The sequence below is a fragment of the Triticum urartu genome, chromosome 7 (assembly GCF_003073215.2).
Source record: "Triticum urartu cultivar G1812 chromosome 7, Tu2.1, whole genome shotgun sequence".
Taxonomy (NCBI): domain Eukaryota; kingdom Viridiplantae; phylum Streptophyta; class Magnoliopsida; order Poales; family Poaceae; genus Triticum; species Triticum urartu.
In genome coordinates this window covers 288831155-288842130 of record NC_053028.1, presented here as the reverse complement: position 1 = coordinate 288842130, position 10976 = coordinate 288831155, and the positions used below count along the sequence as shown (strand labels likewise).

The 10976-nt window shown below is 40.9% G+C and overlaps 1 pseudogene; it reads right to left on the bottom strand.

Moving 5' to 3' along the window:
- Nucleotides 1-248: 248 nt before the first annotated feature.
- On the bottom strand, nucleotides 249-1069 carry LOC125526044 (annotated as a pseudogene).
- Nucleotides 1070-10976: the final 9907 nt, after the last annotated feature.

The following is a 10976-nucleotide window of genomic DNA, read 5'->3' as shown; positions in this document are numbered from 1 at the left end:
TCCTTTTGAAGATCTTCATGAGCCGCTCTCAATTTTCGAAGGTCTTGCTTCCTTTGAAGATAATCATAGGAAAGCTTTTCATGAGATGTTGAGAGTGTTTCATGATGACTTTCAAGTTCCTCATACTTAACATGAAGATTTTTTATGTCTTCAATTAAGGACTGAGATCAAGTCATTTCAGCGTCCAACAGGTCATCGCTTTTGTCTAATAGTTTTTGAATATGTTCCATAGCTTTCTGTTGTTCAGTTGCAATTTTAGCAAGTGTTTTGTAGCTGGGTTTGGAACCACAATCAGAGTCATCTTCACTTGATGTTTGATAGCGAGTGGCCGTGAGTTTACCTTGGCACCGCGTGCCATGAAGCAGTAGGTGGGAGTGGAGTCGTCCTTGTCATTAGCATCGGCATTGGTGACATTGTCTTCAGTGTTGAAGATGGACTTGGCAACGTAGGCTGTAGCAAGACTTGCCACACCAGAATCGGACTCCTCCTCAGACTCCACCTCTGCCTCCTCAGAAGCGGACTCCTCCTCCGAATCCATTTCCTTGCCAACAAACGCACGAGCCTTGCCAGATGAGCTCTTCTTGTGTGATGAAGACTTTGAGGAGGACTTGGAAGAAGACTTTGAGTATTTCTTCTTCTTCTTGTCGTCAGAATCATACTCCTTGCTCTTCTTTTTCTTCTTGTTCTCATTTTCCCACTGCGGACACTCAGAGATGTAGTGGCCAGGTTTCTTGCACTTGTGGCATGTTCTCTTCTTGTAGTCATGAGCAGAAGCTTCATCATTCCTTGAGCTTGATCTTGAGGACTTTCTGAAGCCTTTCTTCTTGGTGAATTTTTGGAACTTCTTCACAAGCATAGCAAGCTCCTTTCCAATGTCTTCAGGATCATCAGAACTGCTGTCAGATTCTTCTTCAGATGAGGAGACAGCTTTTGCCTTCAAGGCACGAGTTCGCCCATAGTTGGGACCATAGATATCTCTTTTCTCAGAAAGCTGAAACTCATGTGTGTTGAGCCTCTCAAGTATGTCAGACGGATCGAGTGTCTTGAAGTCAGGACGTTCTTGAATCATCAGGGCTAGGGTGTCAAACAAGCTGTCAAGTGATCTCGGGAGTGTCTTGACGACTTCATGCTTGGTGATCTCAGTAGCGCCGAGGGCTTGAAGCTCATTTGTGATGTCAGTGAGTCGATCAAACGTGAGCTGGACATTCTCATTGTCATTTCTCTTGAAGCGGTTGAAGAGGTTGCGAAGGACACTGATTCTCTGATCTCTCTGGGCTGAGACGCCTTCGTTGACCTTGGAGAGCCAGTCCCAGACTAGCTTAGATGTTTCCAAAGCACTCACGCGGCCATATTGTCCTTTGGTCAGATGACCACAGATGATCTTCTTGGCAGTAGAGTCCAGTTGAACGAACTTCTTGACATCAGCAACGGTGACACCTTCACCAGCCTTGGGAACGCCATTCTTGACGACATACCATAGGTCAACATCAATGGCTTCAAGATGCATGCGCATCTTATTCTTCCAGTAGGGATATTCAGTTCCATCGAAGACGGGGCACGCAGCAGAGACTTTAATTATCCCTGCAGTCGACATAACTAAAACTCCAGGTGGTTAAACCGAATCACACAGAACAAGGGAGTACCTTGCTCTAATACCAATTGAAAGTGCTAGTGATCGACTAGAGGAGGGGTGAATAGGCGATTTTTATGGAAGTCTTCAAAACATGGAAGTTTCGAAGACAAACGATAGAAATAAACCTATTACCATGCAGCGGAAGGTAGACTACACTAGGCAAACCATAGTCAAGTATTCAATGAAGTGAAAGCACAATGACTAATAGCAGCTAGGCAGTAAAGATCAGGTAGGAAGATATTGTGAAGCCAATCAGAACAAGCAGTCACTCAGTGAAGACAAGATAATGCAATCATACAATGACTTCACAAGGACCAACAGTAAGTAAAGGGAAGGGAAGGATGGAACCAGTGACTCGTTGAAGACAATGATTTGTTGGACCAGTTCCAGTTGCTGTGACAACTGTACGTCTGGTTAGGGAGACTGAGACTCAACTCAGAAGACCTTGTCTTCACCTTATTCCCCTTGATCTAAGGACACCCAGTCCTCGCCCAATCACTCTGGTAAGTCTTCAAGGTAGACTTCCAAACCTTCACAGACTTCGTTCACCGACGATCCACAATGACTCTTGGATGCTCAGAACGCGATGCCTAACCGGCTGGAGGATTCACAGTCCTCAAGTGTAATAAGTCTTCAGATCACACAGACAAGAAGACTTAAGCGATGCCTAACACTCTTTGGCTCTGGGTGTTTAGGGCTTTATCCTCGCAAGGAATTCTCTCTCAAAGGCTTCGAGGTGGGTTGCTCTCAAACGACAAAAGCCGTATTCTAACTCTGAGCAGCCAACTGTTTATGGTCGTAGGGGGTGGGCTATTTATAGCCCCTTGGCAACCCGACCTGATTTGTCCGAAATGACCCTTGGTCACTAAGGAACTGACACGTGTTCCAACGGCCAGATTTCGAACACACACGGCAACTTTACTTGGACTACAAGCAAAGCCGACTTATCCAACTCTGGACAAGATTTGCTCTCATAGTCTTCACTCGAAGACATAGGATTTTGGGTTAAGCATCACTTCAGTCATTCTGACTGGTTCTCTTGGACCCCACTTAACAATACGGTGGTTCCTATGACTCAACAAAGAAGAAAAAGAACGACGAAAGAACTAAGTCTTCACGCTCCATAGTCTTCATGCGATGTCTTCTCTTGTCATAGTGTTTAATGTGAAGGTCTTCACATACCACCTTTGACTTCAATGTCTTCATTCATTTTTAGGGGTCATCTTTGGTAGGAAAACCGAATCAATGAGGGACTTCTACCTGTGTTATCCTGCAATTCTCACAAACACATTAGTCCCTCAACTAGTTTTGTTGTCAATACTCCAAAACCAACTAGGGGTGGCACTAGATGCACTTACACTATGATTCCCCCACAAGGCGGGATGAGACTCCGAACGAAAAAAAGAAAAGAGGCCATAAAAAAAGAAGAGAAAAGCCCAAATAAAAATGAGAGAAAAAGAGAGAAGGGAGAATGTTACTATCCTTTTACCACACTTGTGCTTCAAAGTAGCACCATGATATTCATGATAGAGAGTCTCCTATGTTATCACTTTCATATACTAGTGGTAATTTTTCATTATAGAACTTGGCTTGTATATTCCAATGATGGGCTTCCTCAAAATGCCCTAGGTCTTCATGAGCAAGCAAGTTGGATGCACACCCACTTAGTTTCTTTTGTTGAGCTTTCACATACTTATAGCTCTAGTGTATCTGTTGCATGTCAATTCCTACTCACTCACATTGATATCTATTGATGGGCATCTCCATAGCCCGTTGATACGCCTAGTTGATGTGAGACTATCTTCTCCCTTTTTGTCTTCTCCACAACCACCATTCTATTCCACTTATAGTGCTATATCCATGGCTCACGCTCATGTATTGCGTGAAGATTGAAAAAGTTTGAGAATGTCAAAAGTATGAAACAATTCCTTGGCTTGTCATCGGGGTTGTGCATGATTTAAATACTTTGTGTGATGAATATAGAGCATAGCCAGACGATATGATTTTGTAGGGATAACTTTCTTTGGCCATGTTATTTTGAGAAGACATGATTGCTTTGTTAGTATGCTTGAAGTATTATTATTTTTATGTCAATATGAAACTTTTATCTTGAATATTTCAGATCTGAATATTCATACCACAATTAAGAAGAATTACATTAAAATTATGCCAAGTAGCACTCTGCATCAAAAATTCTGTTTTTATCATTTACCTACTCGAGGACGAGCAGGAATTAAGCTTGGGGATGCTAGATACGTCTCCAACGTATCTATAATTTTTGATTGCTCCATGCTATATTATCTACTGTTTTGGACATTACTGGGCTTTATTATCCACTTTTATATTATTTTTGGGACTAACCTATTAACCGGAGGCCCAACCCAGAATTGTTGTTTTTGCCTATTTTAGGGTTTCGAAGAAAAGGAATATCAAACGGAGTCCAAACGGAATGAAACCTTCGGGAACGTGATTTTCTCAACGAACAAGACCCAGGAGACTTGGACCCTACATCAAGAAACAAAGGAGGAGGCCACGAGGTAGGGGGGTGCGCCTACCCCCCCGGCGCGCCCTCCACCCTCGTGGCCCCCCCTGTTGCTCCACCGACGTACTCCTTCCTCCTATATATACCTACGTACCCCCAAACGATCAGATACGGAGCCAAAACCCTAATTCCACCGCCGCAACTTTCTATATGCACGAGATCCCATCTTGGGGCCTGTTCTGGAGCTTCGCCGAAGGGGGCATCGATCACGGAGGGCTTCTACATCATCACCATAGCCCCTCCGATGAAGTGTGAGTAGTTTACCTCAGACCTACGGGTCCATAGTTATTAGCTAGATGGCTTGTTCTCTCTTTTTGGATCTCAATACAATGTTCTCCCCCTCTCGTGTGGAGATCTATTCGATGTAATCTTTTTTTTACGGTGTGTTTGTTGAGACCGATGAATTGTGGGTTTATGATCAAGTGTATCTATGAACAATATTTGAATCTTCTCTGAATTCTTTTATGTATGATTAGTTATCTTTGCAAGTCTCTTTGAATTATCAGTTTGATTTGGCCTACTAGATTGATCTTTCTTGCAATGGGAGAAGTGCTTAGCTTTGGGTTCAATCTTGCGGTGTCCTTTACCAGTGACAGTAGGGGCAGCAAGGCACGTATTGTATTGTTTCCATCGAGGATAACAAGATGGGGTTTTCATCATATTGCATGAGTTTATCCCTCTACATCATGTCATCTTGCTTAAGGCGTTACTCTGTTTTCATGAACTTAATACTCTAGATGCATGCTGGATAGCGGTCGATGAGTGGAGTAATAGTACTAGATGCAGGCAGGAGTCGATATACTTGTCTCGGACGTGATGCCTATATACATGATCATACCTAGATATTCTCACAACTATGCTCAATTCTGTCAATTCCTCAACAGTAATTTGTTCACCCATCGTAGAATACCTATGCTCTTGAGAGAAGCCACTAGTGAAACCTATGGCCCCCGGGTCTATCTTTATCATATTAATCTTCCAATACTTAGTAATTTCCTTTGATTTTTTACTTTGCTTTTATTTTACTTTGCATCTTTATCACAAAAATACCAAAAATATTATCTTATCATATCTATCAGATCTCACTCTCGTAAGTGGTCGTGTAGGGATTGACAACCCCTTATCACGTTGCTTGTGAGGATTTATTTGTTTTGTGCAGGTGCAAGGGACTCACGCGTAGCCTCCTACTAGATTGATACCTTGGTTCTCAAAAACTAAGGGAAATACTTACGCTACTTTGCTGCATCATCCCTTCCTCTTCGGGGAAAACCAATGCAATGCTCAAGAGGTAGCAGTAGCTTGCATGATTTCCCTAGATTCCCCCACAGTTATACTAGTAAGAAAGTCTCTATATTCAGATTTGCGAGGTTCACTAACATTACCCCACCGTGGAAGTTTACAAGCAGTGTTAAAATCTTCTAAGTCCTTGGTATAAGATTTATCATAAAGATCAAACAGGACAGTGTGAGAATTACGTGAAGATGAAAATTTGAACCTTCTCACAAAGGAATCAATTAGGTGATAGTATTGAGGGCACTTATCTGCCTGGAAGCTCTAAAGATCGGCATTGCACACATATGCATCAAATTCCTCTTTAATTCCTGCTCGAACCATGAAGTCCTCTGACGGCCATTCACAAGGCCGCACTTGAGCATCCCTTGGTGGTTCCTCGTCCGCATCGCGTATTGCGGGTTTGGGACCTTGCTTCCTTGAAGAACCACCTTGGTACATTTACCTAAACATATTTCTTCCTCTGAAAAATTTCTGAAATTTTTAGTAACTCAAAATAAAAGTGAACCAAACTCAAAAAAATTGATAGCGACTACTCCTACAAGTGCCTAGAGGCAATATCATGCATTAAAACTACTTTTGACCACATAAATTTGGCATGCAAGCTCAAGAACAGGGTCACCTAAGCAGCAAAAATTTGCAATGAATAAAGCACTAGAACAAAAACTAATTGGACCATTGGAGGAGTCACATACCAAAGAACAATCCCCCAAAGCAGTTTTGTGAATGGAGCTTTGTGCAAGGAGATCAAAAATGGTAGCAAGATAAGCAAGAACTCGGGTTTGAGCTGGTTGGTGATTTTTTTGGGAGGAATAAGGAGAGTGTGGTAGCTGGAATAAGTTGAGGGGAGCCACCATGGGCCCACGAGGCAGGGGGCGCGCCCAGGGGGTGGGTGCGCCCTGGATCCTCGTGGCCAGGTGCTTGCTCCCCCTGGTGTGTTCTCAGTGCCAGATATTCTCAAATATTCTATAAAAAATCATATTTAATTTTCAGGGCATTTGGAGAACTTTTATTTTCGGGGTATTTTTTATTGCATTGGTAATTTAGAAAACAGACGGAAAAATACTATTTTTGCTTTATTTAATATAAATAATAGAAAGTAAAAAGAGGTTACACAGAGTTGTGTTTTCTAAATTCATCCATCTCATGCTCATCAAAAGGAATCCACTAACAAGGTTGATCAGGTCTTGTTAACAAACTCATTTCGAATAACATCAAACCGGAGAATTTTCGAATAACACTAGGTTACCTCAACGGGGATATGCATGTCCCCAACAATAAGAATATCATATTTCTTCTTGACAGTAGGAAGAGGAAATTCAAAACCTCCAATAGTAATTGTTGAAAATTTTCCAATAGAATTGATACTGTGGACTAGAGGTTGTTTCCTCGGAAAGTGTGCCATATGCTCATTAACATTAACATGAAAAGTGACATTACCTTTGGTGCAATCAATAATAGCCCCTACAGTATCCAAAAAGGGTCTTCCAAGAATAATAGACATACTATCGTCCTTGGGAATATCAAGAATAACAAAGTCCGTTAAAATAGTAACGTTTGCAACCACAACAGGCACATCCTCAAAAATACCGACAGGTATAGCAGTTGATTTATCATCCATTTGCAAAGATATTTTAGTAGGTGTCAACTTATTCAAATCAAGTCTACGATATAAAGAGAGAGGCATAACACTAACACCGGCTCCAAGATCACATAAAGCAATTTTAACATAGTTTCTTTTAATGGAGCATGGTATAGTTGGTACTCCTGGATCTACAAGTTTCTTTGGTATTCCACCCTTAAAATTATAATTAGCAAGCATGGTGGAAATTTCAGCTTCCGGTATCTTTCTCTTATTAGTAACAATATCTTTCATATATTTAGCATAAGGATTCATTTTAAGCATATCAGTCAAACGCATACGCAAAAAGATAGGTCTAATTATTTCAGCAAAGCGCTCAAAATCCTCATTATCCTTTTTCTTGGATGGTTTAGGAGGAAAAGGCATGGGTTTCTAAACCCATGGTTCTCTTTGTTTACCGTGCTTCCTAGCAACAAAGTCTCTCTTATCATAACGTTGATTCTTTGATTGTGGGTTATCAAGGTCAACAGCAGGTTCAATTTCTCAATCATTATTATTGCTAGGTTGAGCATTAATATGAACATCATCATTAACATTATCACTAGGTTCATGTTCATTACCAGATTGTGTTTCAACATCAAAAATACAAATATCATTGGGATTCTCAGGTGTGTCAACAACAGGTTCACTAGAAGCATGCAAAGTCCTATCATTTTTCTTTTTCTTCCTCTTAGAAGGACTAGGTGCATCTACATTAGTTCTCTGAGAATCTTGCTCAATTCTCTTAGGATGGCCCTCAGTATACAAAGGTTCCTGAGTCATTTTACCTCCTCTAGTCATAACTCTAACAACATTGTCATTCTTCTTATTATTTAATTCATTGAGCAAATCATTCTGAGCCTTAAGCACTTGTTCTACTTGAGTGGTGACCATAGAAGCATGTTTACTAATAAGTTTAAGTTCACCTTTAACACTAGCATATAATCACTCAAGTGTTCAATCATATAAGCATTATGTTTCAATTGTCTACCAACATAAGCATTGAAATTTTCTTGTTTAACAATAAAGTTATCAAATTCATCCAAACATTGGCTAGCAAACTTAGCAGGAGGGATTTCAGCTTTATCATATCTATAGAGAGAGTTTACCTTTACTACCTGTGTCGGGTTATCAAGACCGTGTGTTTCTTCAATAGGTGATGAATTAAGACCATGTATTTTTGTAACAGGAGGTAAATTCTTAACATCTTCAGCTTTTATAACTTTTTCTTTCATAGATTTCTTTGCCTCTTGCATATCTTCAGGACTGAGAAATAGAATACCCCTTTTCTTCGGAGTTGGCTTAGGAGTTGGTTCAGGAAGTGTCCAATTATTTTCATTAGTCAACATATTATTCAATAGAATTTCATCTTGATCAGCAATTCTTTCCCTGAAAACACAATCAGCACAACTATCTGGGTAATCTCTGGAAGCATCGGTTAGTCCATTATAAAAGATATCAAGTATTTCATTTTTCTTGAGAGGATGATCACGCAAAGCATTAAGTAATTGGAGAAGCCTCCCCCAAGCTTGTGGGAGACTCTCTTTTTCAATTTGCAGAAAATTATATATTTCCCTTAAAGTAGCTTGTTTCTTATGAGCGGGGAAATATTTAGCAGAGAAATAGTAAATCGTATCCTGGGGACTACGCACACAACCAGGATCAAGAGAATTAAACCATATCTTAGCATCACCCTTTAATGAGAAAGGAAATAATTTAAGGATATAATAGTAGCGAGTTTTCTCATCATTAGTGAATAGGGTAGCTATATCATTTAATTTAGTAAGACGTGCCACAACAGTTTCTGATTCATAGCCATAGAAAGGATTGGATTCAACCAAAGTAATTAACTCAGGATCGACAGAGAAATCATAATCCTTATTAGTAATAAAGATAGGTGAAGTAGCATAAGCAGGATCATATTTCATTCTAGCATTCAGTGATTTTCCTTTCAGCTTAGCTAATAGTTTCTTAAGATCACTTCTATCATTGCAGGCAAGAAAGTCTCTAGCAGTTTCTTCATCCATAACATAACCCTCAGGAACAACAGGCAATTCATATCTAGGGGGAGAATCTTCATCATCACTTTCATCAATATTATCAGTTTCAATAATTTTCATTCTCTCTAGCCCTAGCAAGTTGTTCATCAAGAAATTCACCAAGTGGCACAGTAGTATCAAGCATAGAAGTAGTTTCATCATAAGTATCATGCATAGCAGAAGTGGCATCATAAATAACATGCGACATATCAGAATTAATAGCAGAAGCAGGTTTAGGTGTCGCAAGCTTACTCAAAACAGAAGGCGAATCAAGTGTAGAGCTAGATGGCAGTTCCTTACCTCCCCTTGTAGTTCAGGGATAAATCTTGGTTCTCGGATCTTTCAAGTTCTTCATAATGATAAGCAGATATAAATCCCAAGTGGCTCAAAGAATAGAGCTATGCTCCCCGGCAACGGCGCCACAAAATAGTCTTGATAACCCACAAGTATAGGGGATCGCAACAGTTTTCGAGGGTAGAGTACTCAACCCAAATTTATTGATTCAACACAAGGGGATCCAAAGAATATTCTCAAGTATTAGCAGCTGAGTTGTCAATTCAACCACACCTGGACACTTAATATCTGCAGCAAAGTGTGTAGTAGCAAAGTAATATGATAGTAGTGGTAACGGTAGCAAAAGTAATATTTTTGGTTTTATAGTGATTGTAACAGCAACAATGGAAAAGTAAATAAGCGAAGAACAATATAGGAAAAGCTCGTAGGCATTGGATCGGTGATGGAGAATTATGCCGGATGCGATCGATCATGTAACAGTCATAACCTAGGGTGACACAGAACTAGCTCCAATCAATGTAATGTAGGCATGTATTCCGAATATAGTCATACGTGCTTATGGAAAAGAACTTTCATGGCATCTTTGTTCCTACCCTCCCGTGGCAGCGGGGTCCTATTGGAAACTAAGGCATATTAAGGCCTCCTTTTAATAGAGTACCGGACCAAAGCATTAACACATAGTGAATACATGAAGTCCTCAAACTACGTTCATCACCAGGAGTGATCCTGATTATTGTCACTTCGGGGTTGCCGGATCATAACACATAGTAGGTGACTGTAGACTTGCAAGATAGGATCAAGAACTCACATATATTCATGAATACATAATAGGTTCAGATCTGAAATCATGGCACTCGGGCCCTAGTGACAAGCATTAAGCATAGCAAAGTCATAGCAACATCAATCTCAGAACATAGTGGATACTAGGGATGAAACCCTAACAAAACTAACTCGATTACATGATAGATCTCATCCAACCCATCACCGTCTAGCAATCCTATGATGGAATTACTCACGCACGACGGTGAGCATCATGAAATCGGTGATGGAGGAAGGTTGATGATGACGATGGCGACGGATTCCCCTCTCCGGAGCCCTGAACGGACTCCAGATCAGCCCTCCCGAGAGAGTTTAGGGCTTGGCGGCGGCTCCGTATCGTAAAACGCGATGAATCCTTCTCTCTAATTTTTTCTCCCCGAAAGTGAATATATGGAGTCAAGGTTGAGGTCGGTGGAGCATCAGGGGGCCCACGAGGCAGGGGGCGCGCCCAGGGGGTAGGGCGTGCCCCCCACCCTCGTGGACAGGGTGTGGCCCCGCTGACGTGGATCTTTCTTCCAGTATTTTTTATATATTCCAAAAACAATCTCCATTGATTTTCAGGTCATTCTGAGAACTTTTATTTCTGCATAAAAATAACACCATGGCAATTCTGCTGAAAACAACGTCAGTCCGGGTTAGTTCCATTCCAATCATGCAAGTTAGAGTCCAAAACAAGGGCAAAAGTGTTTGGAAAAGTAGATACGACGGAGACGTATCATTATGCGGTTTGACCGATAA